Below are 14,037 nucleotides of genomic sequence, written 5' to 3' on the forward strand. Positions count from 1 at the left end.
TAAGTTTTGAGAATTCGTGATTGGATTTCGTATTATCATTAGGCCATCAAATTGCCCTTGATCGTCACTGGGTTGGCCGAGTGGTTATGGCGTTGGACTTAAGTTCCAATGGACAGTTGTCCGCATGGGTTCGAACCCCACACCCAGTAAAATGTCTTATTTTCGATGCATATTCTGCAACACTGCTATCGATCTGATGTGTGCTCCAGTGGAAAAGACTGACGAAATTGTACATTTGTATTTCATTTTGTACTGAGATGTTTGTCAAACTTCTGCTGAATGACAAGATTTATTTGTAAGTGGAGTATTTCGTACATCAAACACACTGCTTGAATTGGAAAATTGGCCTTCGTCTGGACGAGGTGGCCGAGTGGTTAAGGCGATGGACTGCTAATCCATTGTGCTCTGCACGCGTGGGTTCGAATCCCATCTTTGTCGTTTCATGTTCGGTACTCTTTTTGGTTGTTTAATTCTTGCCCTATGTTAAGTTTTGAGAATTCGTGATTGGATTTCGTATTATCATTAGGCCATCAAATTGCCCTTGATCGTCACTGGGTTGGCCGAGTGGTTAAGGCGTTGGACTTAAGTTCCAATGGACAGTTGTCCGCGTGGGTTCGAACCCCCCACCCAGTAAATTGTTGTTATTTTTGTTGCATATTCTGCATGAGTGCTATCGATCTGATGTGTGCTCGAGTGGAAAACTGACGAAATTGTACATTTATCTTACAGTTTGTACAGAGATGTTTGTCAAATTTCTGCTGAATGACAAGATTTATTTGTAAGTGGAGTATTTCGTACATCAAACACATTGCTTTAATTGGAAAATTGGCCTTCGTCGGGTCAAAGTTGCCGAGTGTTAAGTCGATGTACTGCTAATCCATTGTGCTCTGCACGCGTGGGTTCGAATCCCATCCTCGTCGTATCAACTTTGGTACTCTTTTTGGTTGTTTAATCTGGCCCTATGTTAAGTTTTGAGAGTTCGTGATTGGATTTCGTATTATCATTTGGTAATCAAATTGCCCTTAATCGTCACTGGGTTGGCCGAGTGGTTAAGGCGTTGGACTTAAGTTCCAATGGACAGTTGTCCGCGTGAGTCCGAACCCCACACCAAGTAAACTGTTGTTATTTTCGTTGCATATTCTGCACGACTGCTATCGATCTGATGTGTGCTCGAGTGGAAAACTCACGAAATTGTACATTTGTATTTCATTTTGTACAGAGATGGTTGTCAAATTTCTGCTGAATGACAACATTTATTTTCAAGTGGGGTATTTCGTACATTAACACACTGCTTGAATTGGAAAATTGGCCTTCGTCTGGGCGAGGTGGCCGAGTGGTTAAGGCCATGGACTGCTAATCCATTGTGCTCTGCACGCGTGGGTTCGAATCCCATCCTCGTCGTATCATCTTTGGTACTGTTTTTGGTTGTTAAATCTTGCACTATGTTAAGTTTTAAGAGTTCGTGATTGGATTTCGTATTATCATTTGGCAATCAAATTGCCCTTGATAGTCACTGGGTTGGCCGAGTGGTTAAGGCGTTGGACTTAAGTTCCAATGGACAGTTGTCCGCGTGGGTTCGAACCCAACACCCAGTAAATAGTTGTTATTTTTGTTGCATGTTCTGCATGAGTGCCATCGATCTCATGTGTGCTCGAGTGGAAAACCGACGAAATTGTACATTTATCTTACATTTTGTACAGAGATGTTTGTCAAATTTCTGCTGAATGACAACATTTATTTTCAAGTGGAGTATTTCGTACATCAAACACACTGCTTGAATTGGAAAATTGGCCTTCGTCCGGACGAGGTGGCTGAGTGGTTAAGGCGATGGTCTGCTAATCCATTGTGCTCTGCACGCGTGGGTTCGAATCCAATCCTCGTCGTATCATCTTTGATACTTTTTTTGGTTGTTTAATCTTGCCCTATGTTAAGTTTTGAGAATTCGTGATTGGATTTCGTATTATCATTAGGCCATCAAATTGCCCTTGATCGTCACTGGGTTGGCCGAGTGGTTATGGCGTTGGACTTAAGTTCCAATGGACAGTTGTCCGCGTGGGTTCGAACCCCACACCCAGTAAATTGTTGTTATTTTTGTTGCATATTCTGCATGAGTGCCATCGATCTCATGTGTGCTCGAGTGGAAAACTGACGAAATTGTACATTTATCTTACAGTTTGTACAGAGATGTTTGCCAAATTTCTGCTGAATGACAAGATTTATTTGTAAGTGGAGTATTTCGTACATCAAACACATTGCTTTAATTGGAAAATTGGACTTCGTCGGGTCAAAGTTGCCGAGTGTTAAGTCGATGTACTGCTAATCCATTGTGCTCTGCACGCGTGGGTTCGAGTTCCATCCTCGTCGTATCAATTTTGGTACTCTTTTTGGTTGTTTAATCTGGCCCTATGTTAAGTTTTGAGAGTTCGTGATTGGATTTCGTATTATCATTTGGTAATCAAATTGCCCTTGATCGTCACTGGGTTGGCCGAGTGGTTAAGGCGTTGGACTTAAGTTCCAATGGACAGTTGTCCGCGTGAGTCCGAACCCCACACCAAGTAAACTGTTGTTATTTTCGTTGCATATTCTGCACGACTGCTATCGATCTGATGTGTGCTCGAGTGGAAAACTGACGAAATTGTACATTTGTATTTCATTTTGTACAGAGATGGTTGTCAAATTTCTGCTGAATGACAACATTTATTTTCAAGTGGAGTATTTCGTACATCAAACACACTGCTTGAATTGGAAAATTGGACTTCGTCTGGGCGAGGTGCCCGAGTGGTTAAGGCCATGGACTGCTAATCCATTGTGCTCTGCGCGCGTGGGTTCGAATCCCATCCTCGTCGTATCATCTTTGGTACTGTTTTTGGTTGTTAAATCTTGCCCTATGTTAAGTTTTGAGAATTCGTGATTGGATTTCGTATTATCATTTGGCAATCAAATTGCCCTTGATAGTCACTGGGTTGGCCGAGTGGTTAAGGCGTTGGACTTAAGTTCCAATGGACAGTTGTCCGCGTGGGTTCGAACCCAACACCCAGTAAATAGTTGTTATTTTTGTTGCATGTTCTGCATGAGTGCCATCGATCTCATGTGTGCTCGAGTGGAAAACCGACGAAATTGTACATTTATCTTACATTTTGTACAGAGATGTTTGTCAAATTTCTGCTGAATGACAACATTTATTTTCAAGTGGAGTATTTCGTACATCAAACACACTGCTTGAATTGGAAAATTGGCCTTCGTCCGGACGAGGTGGCCGAGTGGTTAAGGCGATGGACTGCTAATCCATTGTGCTCTGCACGCGTGGGTTCGAATCCCATCTTTGTCGTTTCATGTTCGGTACTCTTTTTGGTTGTTTAATTCTTGCCCTATGTTAAGTTTTGAGAATTCGTGATTGGATTTCGTATGATCATTAGGCCATCAAATTGCCCTTGATCGTCACTGGGTTGGCCGAGTGGTTAAGGCGTTGGACTTAAGTTCCAATGGACAGTTGTCCGCGTGAGTCCGAACCCCACACCAAGTAAACTGTTGTTATTTTCGTTGCATATTCTGCACGACTGCTATCGATCTGATGTGTGCTCGAGTGGAAAACTGACGAAATTGTACATTTGTATTTCATTTTGTACAGAGATGGTTGTCAAATTTCTGCTGAATGACAACATTTATTTTCAAGTGGAGTATTTCGTACATCAAACACACTGCTTGAATTGGAAAATTGGACTTCGTCTGGGCGAGGTGCCCGAGTGGTTAAGGCCATGGACTGCTAATCCATTGTGCTCTGCACGCGTGGGTTCGAATCCCATCCTCGTCGTATCATCTTTGGTACTGTTTTTGGTTGTTAAATCTTGCACTATGTTAAGTTTTGAGAATTCGTGATTGGATTTCGTATTATCATTTGGCAATCAAATTGCCCTTGATAGTCACTGGGTTGGCCGAGTGGTTAAGGCGTTGGACTTAAGTTCCAATGGACAGTTGTCCGCGTGGGTTCGAACCCAACACCCAGTAAATAGTTGTTATTTTTGTTGCATGTTCTGCATGAGTGCCATCGATCTCATGTGTGCTCGAGTGGAAAACCGACGAAATTGTACATTTATCTTACATTTTGTACAGAGATGTTTGTCAAATTTCTGCTGAATGACAACATTTATTTTCAAGTGGAGTATTTCGTACATCAAACACACTGCTTGAATTGGAAAATTGGCCTTCGTCCGGACGAGGTGGCCGAGTGGTTAAGGCGATGGTCTGCTAATCCATTGTGCTCTGCACGCGTGGGTTCGAATCCAATCCTCGTCGTATCATCTTTGATACTTTTTTTGGTTGTTTAATCTTGCCCTATGTTAAGTTTTAAGAATTCGTGATTGGATTTTGTATTATCATTGGGCCATCAAATTGCCCTTAATCGTCACTGGGTTGGCCGAGTGTTTAAGGCGTTGGACTTAAGTTCCAATGGACAGTTGTCCGCGTGGGTTCGAACCCAACACCCAGTAAATTGTTGTTATTTTTGTTGCATATTCTGCACGACTGCTATCGATCTGATGTGTGCTCGAGTGGAAAAGACTGACGAAATTGTACATTTGTATTTCATTTTGTACTGAGATGTTTGTCAAACTTCTGCTGAATGACAAGATTTATTTTCAAGTGGAGTATTTCGTATATCAAACACACTGCTTGAATGGGAAAATTGGACTTCGTCTGGGCGAGGTGGCCGAGTGGTTAAGGCGATGGACTGCTAATCCATTGTGCTCTGCACGCGTGGGTTCGAATCCCATCTTTGTCGTTTCATGTTCGGTACTCTTTTTGGTTGTTTAATTCTTGCCCTATGTTAAGTTTTGAGAATTCGTGATTGGATTTCGTATGATCATTAGGCCATCAAATTGCCCTTGATCGTCACTGGGTTGGCCGAGTGGTTAAGGCGTTGGACTTAAGTTCCAATGGACAGTTGTCCGCACTACAAAAACCAGTGTGTTGTTTCAACACGCCGGTGTGTTTCAACCACACTATCGGTGTGTTCTAAAAACACGGTAGGTGTGTTGCTACCGCGATAATCGATGTGTATTCGCTTAACGACACGCCGCACGGGACGAACAACACGCCAGGTGTGTCGATTCAAGGTCAAGATGATCCGTTTCAAGTCCAGAAACACAGAACAACACGCCGCCGTGTTGTTTTGTTGCTTTCCTTCTTTCCTTTTGACTTTGAAATCACTCAACCGTAACGGCGGGAACGCACGAAACGGCTGCAAAGTTCTTTTTTTACTTGATTGACTTAAAGTAAGTAAGTTGTTAAGAGACTTAATATCAAGGCTAATAGGAGTTAATTGAGTATTAATTGACAAGTTTTAATGTATTCAAGACTTTTGGACAATGTGAACAGGATGGTGGTGCAAATCTCATGAAAGGTTGGTATATTTACAATTTTACATACATTTGTAATTTGTGCATGTATAAAACATATGTTTGTGCATGTTGTAATGGCTTGTTTTTTGTATTAGGCTAGCCTGTTACCAAATGACTGAGTGAAGTGGTTTTCTTAACAACTTGGTATCTCTATCAAGTAGAACACATACAAAACATGCATTCAAGTGACCTCTATTTGCATTTTTTGCCAAATTATTACAGTTCTGTTGGTAAGTGCTTGAAAGTGGTAAAGAATTTAACTTTCCACAATATCAATTCCTTTATACCAGAACTTTCTGCTTAATGATTACATATTTCAAGTGTATAATTTGTTGCAGAGTCCTGTACAAAACCTAATGATGCATCTGGCCTTACTGTGCATAACATGGATTATTGAACAACCAAGGGAATTCTTTGATGGAATTAATTCTGTTACAAAGGCAGCATGTGGTAGGCATTAAACCAAATCTTTATGGCTGAGTTGCAAACAAGTAAACATGTATGAGGTAGTTACATTTGAGAAAATACATCTTTTTTCATGATGCAATAGCATATTATCATAGTGTTCTTGTTGATGGATACATTACTTATACATTGCTTTATATACATTACTTGTTTTTAGACAATCAACATTAAGGGACACTCAATATCACTTGCTACCAGAAATCTTAAGGGACATTTGGTGTGAGTTTAATTGCCTTTTAAGTAATCGGCCTCTTTCTCCAGCATATTTTGAATATATATGGTGTTTACTGTTTTGCAGATGGTAAACGTAACTGATGTTCTCAAAAGTGCCATAGGGGAACCTTTGGATAATCATATGCTGCTGCTTGTTTGTGAAAGGAAATGTCTACAAAAAAAGAAATGTTGTCATCTTTGAAACACAGGTATTTTGATTAGATCCATTAGTAACCCCAACAAACTTTGATTTCATGTAACCTTAACTATTACAATCACATTAACTGGCAGTAAAACCTTGTTTAATAACTGGTTATTTACTTTACAGGACCAGTTTGCAACATCCCCTGGTTATCCACGTGTTATTGTCAATAAAAATGAAATGAGCAGGTTTTCTTTTGGTTTCGATTTTTTATTGTAATACTTGTTATTTTTATTGTAGTGATATTGAACATGCCATGACTATGCATATGACATATGCCTTGTTGAGTACATTACAATTATATAGCATCTGACATGCAGTTGAACTTTTGTTTTGTGTGTATTTTTTACCTGTGTTTTTCCCCCACCGTTACATTCATGCCATAACTTTGTTTCGTTTGTTCTGTTAAACGTTATGTTCTGTTTCTTCGATAAATGCGCTATTTCGTTGGTATACGGTACTGTTTACAATAAAATACAAAACGGTATTTGGTGTGTCATGCTTTATAGCTCTAAACAACACGCAACACGCGTGTTGTATGAGTGTGTTCAAACAACACATCTGGTGTGTCGCAAAACTGCAGCTTCAAACAACACGGCAGGCGTGTCGTTGAACAACACACCTCCAAACAACACACCACCTGACAACACGGCTTGGTGTGTCGTGTGTTGTATACGGCTTCAAAATTGGCGTGTTGTTACAACACACCGGCTTTTCTAGTGCGCGTGGGTTCGAATCCCCCACCCAGTAAATTGTTGTTATTTTTGTTGCATATTCTGCATGAGTGCCATCGATCTCATGTGTGCTCGATTTGAAAACTGACGAAATTGTACATTTATCTTACAGTTTGTACAGAGATGTTTGCAAAATTTCTGCTGAATGACAAGATTTATTTGTAAGTGGAGTATTTCGTACATCAAACACATTGCTTTAATTGGAAAATTGGCCTTCGTCGGGTCAAAGTTGCCGAGTGTTAAGTCGATGTACTGCTAATCCATTGTGCTCTGCACGCGTGGGTTCGAGTCCCATCCTCGTCGTATCAATTTTGGTACTCTTTTTGGTTGTTTAATCTGGCCCTATGTTAAGTTTTGAGAGTTCGTGATTGGATTTCGTATTATCATTTGGTAATCAAATTGCCCTTGATCGTCACTGGGTTGGCCGAGTGGTTATGGCGTTGGACTTAAGTTCCAATGGACAGTTGTCCGCGTGAGTCCGAACCCCACACCAAGTAAACTGTTGTTATTTTCGTTGCATATTCTGCACGACTGCTATCGATCTGATGTGTGCTCGAGTGGAAAACTGACGAAATTGTACATTTGTATTTCATTTTGTACAGAGATGGTTGTCAAATTTCTGCTGAATGACAACATTTATTTTCAAGTGGAGTATTTCGTACATCAAACACACTGCTTGAATTGGAAAATTGGACTTCGTCTGGGCGAGGTGCCCGAGTGGTTAAGGCCATGGACTGCTAATCCATTGTGCTCTGCACGCGTGGGTTCGAATCCCATCCTCGTCGTATCATCTTTGGTACTGTTTTTAGTTGTTTAATCTGGCACTATGTTAAGTTTTGAGAATTCGTGATTGGATTTCGTATTATCATTTGGCAATCAAATTGACCTTGATAGTCACTGGGTTGGCCGAGTGGTTAAGGCGTTGGACTTAAGTTCCAATGGACAGTTGTCCGCGTGAGTCCGAACCCCACACCAAGTAAACTGTTGTTATTTTCGTTGCATATTCTGCACGACTGCTATCGATCTGATGTGTGCTCGAGTGGAAAACTGACGAAATTGTACATTTGTATTTCATTTTGTACAGAGATGGTTGTCAAGTTTCTGCTGAATGACAACATTTATTTTCAAGTGGAGTATTTCGTACATCAAACACACTGCTTGAATTGGAAAATTGGACTTCGTCTGGGCGAGGTGGCCGAGTGGTTAAGGCCATGGACTGCTAATCCATTGTGCTCTGCACGCGTGGGTTCCAATCCCATCCTCGTCGTATCATCTTTGGTACTGTTTTTGGTTGTTAAATCTTGCACTATGTTAAGTTTTGAGAATTCGTGATTGGATTTCGTATTATCATTTGGCAATCAAATTGCCCTTGATAGTCACTGGGTTGGCCGAGTGGTTAAGGCGTTGGACTTAAGTTCCAATGGACAGTTGTCCGCGTGGGTTCGAACCCAACACCCAGTAAATAGTTGTTATTTTTGTTGCATGTTCTGCATGAGTGCCATCGATCTCATGTGTGCTCGAGTGGGAAACCGACGAAATTGTACATTTATCTTACATTTTGTACAGAGATGTTTGTCAAATTTCTGCTGAATGACAACATTTATTTTCAAGTGGAGTATTTCGTACATCAAACACACTGCTTGAATTGGAAAATTGGCCTTCGTCCGGACGAGGTGGCCGAGTGGTTAAGGCGATGGTCTGCTAATCCATTGTGCTCTGCACGCGTGGGTTCGAATCCAATCCTCGTCGTATCATCTTTGATACTTTTTTTGGTTGTTTAATCTTGCACTATGTTAAGTTTTGAGAATTCGTTATTGGATTTTGTATTATCATTGGGCCATCAAATTGCCCTTAATCGTCACTGGGTTGGCCGAGTGGTTAAGGCGTTGGACTTAAGTTCCAATGGACAGTTGTCCGCGTGGGTTCGAACCCCACACCCAGTAAATTGTTGTTATTTTTGTTGCATATTCTGCACGACTGCTATCGATCTGATGTGTGCTCGAGTGGAAAAGACTGACGAAATTGTACATTTGTATTTCATTTTGTACTGAGATGTTTGTCAAACTTCTGCTGAATGACAAGATTTATTTTCAAGTGGAGTATTTCGTACATCAAACACATTGCTTTAATTCGAAAATTGGCCTTCGTCTGGGCGAGGTGCCCGAGTGGTTAAGGCCATGGACTGCTAATCCATTGTGCTCTGCACGCGTGGGTTCGAATCCCATCCTCGTCGTATCATCTTTGGTACTGTTTTTAGTTGTTTAATCTGGCACTATGTTAAGTTTTGAGAATTCGTGATTGGATTTCGTATTATCATTTGGCAATCAAATTGACCTTGATAGTCACTGGGTTGGCCGAGTGGTTAAGGCGTTGGACTTAAGTTCCAATGGACAGTTTTCCGCGTGAGTCCGAACCCCACACCAAGTAAACTGTTGTTATTTTCGTTGCATATTCTGCACGACTGCTATCGATCTGATGTGTGCTCGAGTGGAAAACTGACGAAATTGTACATTTGTATTTCATTTTGTACAGAGATGGTTGTCAAGTTTCTGCTGAATGACAACATTTATTTTCAAGTGGAGTATTTCGTACATCAAACACACTGCTTGAATTGGAAAATTGGACTTCGTCTGGGCGAGGTGCCCGAGTGGTTAAGGCCATGGACTGCTAATCCATTGTGCTCTGCACGCGTGGGTTCGAATCCCATCCTCGTCGTATCATCTTTGGTACTGTTTTTGGTTGTTAAATCTTGCACTATGTTAAGTTTTGAGAATTCGTGATTGGATTTCGTATTATCATTTGGCAATCAAATTGCCCTTGATAGTCACTGGGTTGGCCGAGTGGTTAAGGCGTTGGACTTAAGTTCCAATGGACAGTTGTCCGCGTGGGTTCGAACCCAACACCCAGTAAATAGTTGTTATTTTTGTTGCATGTTCTGCATGAGTGCCATCGATCTCATGTGTGCTCGAGTGGGAAACCGACGAAATTGTACATTTATCTTACATTTTGTACAGAGATGTTTGTCAAATTTCTGCTGAATGACAACATTTATTTTCAAGTGGAGTATTTCGTACATCAAACACACTGCTTGAATTGGAAAATTGGCCTTCGTCCGGACGAGGTGGCCGAGTGGTTAAGGCGATGGTCTGCTAATCCATTGTGCTCTGCACGCGTGGGTTCGAATCCAATCCTCGTCGTATCATCTTTGATACTTTTTTTGGTTGTTTAATCTTGCACTATGTTAAGTTTTGAGAATTCGTGATTGGATTTTGTATTATCATTGGGCCATCAAATTGCCCTTAATCGTCACTGGGTTGGCCGAGTGGTTAAGGCGTTGGACTTAAGTTCCAATGGACAGTTGTCCGCGTGGGTTCGAACCCCACACCCAGTAAATTGTTGTTATTTTTGTTGCATATTCTGCATGAGTGCTATCGATCTGATGTGTGCTCGAGTGGAAAACCGACGAAATTGTACATTTGTCTTACATTTTGTACAGAGATGTTTGTCAAATTTCTACTGAATGACAATATTTATTTTCAAGTGGAGTATTTCGTACATCAAACACATTGCTTTAATTCGAAAATTGGCCTTCGTCTGGACGAGGTGGCCGAGTGGTTAAGGCGATGGACTGCTAATCCATTGTGCTCTGCACGCGTGGGTTCGAGTCCCATCCTCGTCGTATCAATTTTGGTACTCTTTTTGGTTGTTTAATCTGGCCCTATGTTAAGTTTTGAGAGTTCGTGATTGGATTTTGTATTATCATTTGGTAATCAAATTGCCCTTGATCGTCACTGGGTTGGCCGAGTGGTTAAGGCGTTGGACTTAAGTTCCAATGGACAGTTGTCCGCGTGAGTCCGAACCCCACACCAAGTAAACTGTTGTTATTTTCGTTGCATATTCTGCACGACTGCTATCGATCTGATGTGTGCTCGAGTGGAAAACTGACGAAATTGTACATTTGTATTTCATTTTGTACAGAGATGGTTGTCAAATTTCTGCTGAATGACAACATTTATTTTCAAGTGGAGTATTTCGTACATCAAACACACTGCTTGAATTGGAAAATTGGACTTCGTCTGGGCGAGGTGCCCGAGTGGTTAAGGCCATGGACTGCTAATCCATTGTGCTCTGCACGCGTGGGTTCGAATCCCATCCTCGTCGTATCATCTTTGGTACTGTTTTTGGTTGTTAAATCTTGCACTATGTTAAGTTTTGAGAATTCGTGATTGGATTTCGTATTATCATTTGGCAATCAAATTGCCCTTGATAGTCACTGGGTTGGCCGAGTGGTTAAGGCGTTGGACTTAAGTTCCAATGGACAGTTGTCCGCGTGGGTTCGAACCCAACACCCAGTAAATAGTTGTTATTTTTGTTGCATGTTCTGCATGAGTGCCATCGATCTCATGTGTGCTCGAGTGGGAAACCGACGAAATTGTACATTTATCTTACATTTTGTACAGAGATGTTTGTCAAATTTCTGCTGAATGACAACATTTATTTTCAAGTGGAGTATTTCGTACATCAAACACACTGCTTGAATTGGAAAATTGGCCTTCGTCCGGACGAGGTGGCCGAGTGGTTAAGGCGATGGTCTGCTAATCCATTGTGCTCTGCACGCGTGGGTTCGAATCCAATCCTCGTCGTATCATCTTTGATACTTTTTTTGGTTGTTTAATCTTGCACTATGTTAAGTTTTGAGAATTCGTGATTGGATTTTGTATTATCATTGGGCCATCAAATTGCCCTTAATCGTCACTGGGTTGGCCGAGTGGTTAAGGCGTTGGACTTAAGTTCCAATGGACAGTTGTCCGCGTGGGTTCGAACCCCACACCCAGTAAATTGTTGTTATTTTTGTTGCATATTCTGCATGAGTGCTATCGATCTGATGTGTGCTCGAGTGGAAAACCGACGAAATTGTACATTTGTCTTACATTTTGTACAGAGATGTTTGTCAAATTTCTACTGAATGACAATATTTATTTTCAAGTGGAGTATTTCGTACATCAAACACATTGCTTTAATTCGAAAATTGGCCTTCGTCTGGACGAGGTGGCCGAGTGGTTAAGGCGATGGACTGCTAATCCATTGTGCTCTGCACGCGTGGGTTCGAGTCCCATCCTCGTCGTATCAATTTTGGTACTCTTTTTGGTTGTTTAATCTGGCCCTATGTTAAGTTTTGAGAGTTCGTGATTGGATTTTGTATTATCATTTGGTAATCAAATTGCCCTTGAGCGTCACTGGGTTGGCCGAGTGGTTAAGGCGTTGGACTTAAGTTCCAATGGACAGTTGTCCGCGTGAGTCCGAACCCCACACCAAGTAAACTGTTGTTATTTTCGTTGCATATTCTGCACGACTGCTATCGATCTGATGTGTGCTCGAGTGGAAAACTGACGAAATTGTACATTTGTATTTCATTTTGTACAGAGATGGTTGTCAAATTTCTGCTGAATGACAACATTTATTTTCAAGTGGAGTATTTCGTACATCAAACACACTGCTTGAATTGGAAAATTGGACTTCGTCTGGGCGAGGTGCCCGAGTGGTTAAGGCCATGGACTGCTAATCCATTGTGCTCTGCACGCGTGGGTTCGAATCCCATCCTCGTCGTATCATCTTTGGTACTGTTTTTGGTTGTTAAATCTTGCACTATGTTAAGTTTTGAGAATTCGTGATTGGATTTCGTATTATCATTTGGCAATCAAATTGCCCTTGATAGTCACTGGGTTGGCCGAGTGGTTAAGGCGTTGGACTTAAGTTCCAATGGACAGTTGTCCGCGTGGGTTCGAACCCAACACCCAGTAAATAGTTGTTATTTTTGTTGCATGTTCTGCATGAGTGCCATCGATCTCATGTGTGCTCGAGTGGGAAACCGACGAAATTGTACATTTATCTTACATTTTGTACAGAGATGTTTGTCAAATTTCTGCTGAATGACAACATTTATTTTCAAGTGGAGTATTTCGTACATCAAACACACTGCTTGAATTGGAAAATTGGCCTTCGTCCGGACGAGGTGGCCGAGTGGTTAAGGCGATGGTCTGCTAATCCATTGTGCTCTGCACGCGTGGGTTCGAATCCAATCCTCGTCGTATCATCTTTGGCACTCTTTTTGGTTGTTTAATTCTTGCCCTATGTTAAGTTTTGAGAGTTCGTGATTGGATTTCGTATTATCATTTGGTAATCAAATTGCCCTTGATCGTCACTGGGTTGGCCGAGTGGTTAAGGCGTTGGACTTAAGTTCCAATGGACAGTTGTCCGCGTGGGTCCGAACCCCACACCCAGTAAATTGTTGTTATTTTTGTTGCATGTTCTGCATGAGTGCTATCGATCTGATGTGTGCTCGAGTGGAAAACCGACGAAATTGTACATTTGTCTTACATTTTGTACAGAGATGTTTGTCAAATTTCTGCTGAATGACAATATTTATTTTCAAGTGGAGTATTTCGTACATCAAACACACTGCTTGAATTGGAAAATTGGCCTTCGTCTGGACGAGGTGGCCGAGTGGTTAAGGCGATGGACTGCTAATCCATTGTGCTCTGCACGCGTGGGTTCGAATCCCTTCCTCGTCGTTTCATGTTCGGTACTCTTTTTGGTTGTTTAATCTGGCCCTATGTTAAGTTTTAAGAGTTCGTGATTGGATTTCGTATTATCACTTGGCAATCAAATTGCCCTTGATGGTCACTGGGTTGGCCGACTGGTTAAGGCGTTGGACTTAAGTTCCAATGGACAGTTGTCCGCGTGGGTTCGAACCCCACACAAAGTAAACTGTTGTTATTTTCGTTGCATATTCTGCACGACTGCTATCGATCTGATGTGTGCTCGAGTGGAAAAGACTGATGAAATTGTACATTTGTATTTCATTTTGTACAGAGATGTTTGTCAAATTTCTGCTGAATGACAAGATTTATATTTTATTGGAGTATTTCGTACATCAAACACATTGCTTGAATTGGAAAATTGGCCTTCGTCGGGTCAAAGTTGCCGAGTGTTAAAGCGATGCACTGCTAATCCATTGCGCTCTGCA

At 41.5% G+C, this 14,037-nt stretch overlaps 1 long non-coding RNA gene and 14 other non-coding genes across 16 annotated transcripts; all 15 read left to right on the forward strand.

The window, feature by feature from the left end:
- The first annotated feature begins 356 nt into the window (after positions 1 to 356).
- Trnas-gcu (transfer RNA serine (anticodon GCU)) lies at positions 357 to 438 on the forward strand. The gene has a single exon. It is a non-coding gene; the product is annotated as a tRNA-Ser (tRNA).
- A 112-nt stretch (positions 439 to 550) lies between these two features.
- Positions 551 to 633, forward strand: Trnal-uaa (transfer RNA leucine (anticodon UAA)). Its single transcript has one exon. It is a non-coding gene; the product is annotated as a tRNA-Leu (tRNA).
- Positions 634 to 1,319: 686 nt separating this feature from the next.
- Positions 1,320 to 1,401, forward strand: Trnas-gcu (transfer RNA serine (anticodon GCU)). Its single transcript has one exon. It is a non-coding gene; the product is annotated as a tRNA-Ser (tRNA).
- Positions 1,402 to 1,994: 593 nt separating this feature from the next.
- On the forward strand, positions 1,995 to 2,077 carry Trnal-uaa (transfer RNA leucine (anticodon UAA)). Its single transcript has one exon. It is a non-coding gene; the product is annotated as a tRNA-Leu (tRNA).
- A 1,169-nt stretch (positions 2,078 to 3,246) lies between these two features.
- Positions 3,247 to 3,328, forward strand: Trnas-gcu (transfer RNA serine (anticodon GCU)). Its single transcript has one exon. It is a non-coding gene; the product is annotated as a tRNA-Ser (tRNA).
- A 1,367-nt stretch (positions 3,329 to 4,695) lies between these two features.
- Trnas-gcu (transfer RNA serine (anticodon GCU)) lies at positions 4,696 to 4,777 on the forward strand. Its single transcript has one exon. It is a non-coding gene; the product is annotated as a tRNA-Ser (tRNA).
- Positions 4,778 to 5,038: 261 nt separating this feature from the next.
- Positions 5,039 to 6,763, forward strand: LOC145225342 (uncharacterized). Of its 2 annotated transcripts, XR_013859864.1 has the most exons (7): positions 5,039 to 5,270; positions 5,353 to 5,398; positions 5,492 to 5,626; positions 5,735 to 5,846; positions 6,019 to 6,080; positions 6,160 to 6,283; positions 6,403 to 6,763. It is a non-coding gene; the product is annotated as an uncharacterized LOC145225342 (long non-coding RNA). The 2 variants fall into 2 exon arrangements; XR_013859863.1 differs by lacking the exon at positions 5,039 to 5,270 and having other exon boundaries at positions 5,277 to 5,398.
- A 1,432-nt stretch (positions 6,764 to 8,195) lies between these two features.
- On the forward strand, positions 8,196 to 8,277 carry Trnas-gcu (transfer RNA serine (anticodon GCU)). The gene has a single exon. It is a non-coding gene; the product is annotated as a tRNA-Ser (tRNA).
- Positions 8,278 to 8,870: 593 nt separating this feature from the next.
- Positions 8,871 to 8,953, forward strand: Trnal-uaa (transfer RNA leucine (anticodon UAA)). The gene has a single exon. It is a non-coding gene; the product is annotated as a tRNA-Leu (tRNA).
- Positions 8,954 to 10,318: 1,365 nt separating this feature from the next.
- On the forward strand, positions 10,319 to 10,401 carry Trnal-uaa (transfer RNA leucine (anticodon UAA)). The gene has a single exon. It is a non-coding gene; the product is annotated as a tRNA-Leu (tRNA).
- A 206-nt stretch (positions 10,402 to 10,607) lies between these two features.
- Trnas-gcu (transfer RNA serine (anticodon GCU)) lies at positions 10,608 to 10,689 on the forward strand. Its single transcript has one exon. It is a non-coding gene; the product is annotated as a tRNA-Ser (tRNA).
- Positions 10,690 to 11,764: 1,075 nt separating this feature from the next.
- On the forward strand, positions 11,765 to 11,847 carry Trnal-uaa (transfer RNA leucine (anticodon UAA)). Its single transcript has one exon. It is a non-coding gene; the product is annotated as a tRNA-Leu (tRNA).
- Positions 11,848 to 12,053: 206 nt separating this feature from the next.
- On the forward strand, positions 12,054 to 12,135 carry Trnas-gcu (transfer RNA serine (anticodon GCU)). Its single transcript has one exon. It is a non-coding gene; the product is annotated as a tRNA-Ser (tRNA).
- A 1,076-nt stretch (positions 12,136 to 13,211) lies between these two features.
- Positions 13,212 to 13,294, forward strand: Trnal-uaa (transfer RNA leucine (anticodon UAA)). Its single transcript has one exon. It is a non-coding gene; the product is annotated as a tRNA-Leu (tRNA).
- A 206-nt stretch (positions 13,295 to 13,500) lies between these two features.
- On the forward strand, positions 13,501 to 13,582 carry Trnas-gcu (transfer RNA serine (anticodon GCU)). The gene has a single exon. It is a non-coding gene; the product is annotated as a tRNA-Ser (tRNA).
- The last annotated feature ends 455 nt before the right edge of the window (positions 13,583 to 14,037 follow it).

Source organism: Phallusia mammillata, chromosome 4 (assembly GCF_965637545.1).
Source record: "Phallusia mammillata chromosome 4, kaPhaMamm4.hap1.1, whole genome shotgun sequence".
NCBI lineage: Eukaryota > Metazoa > Chordata > Ascidiacea > Phlebobranchia > Ascidiidae > Phallusia > Phallusia mammillata.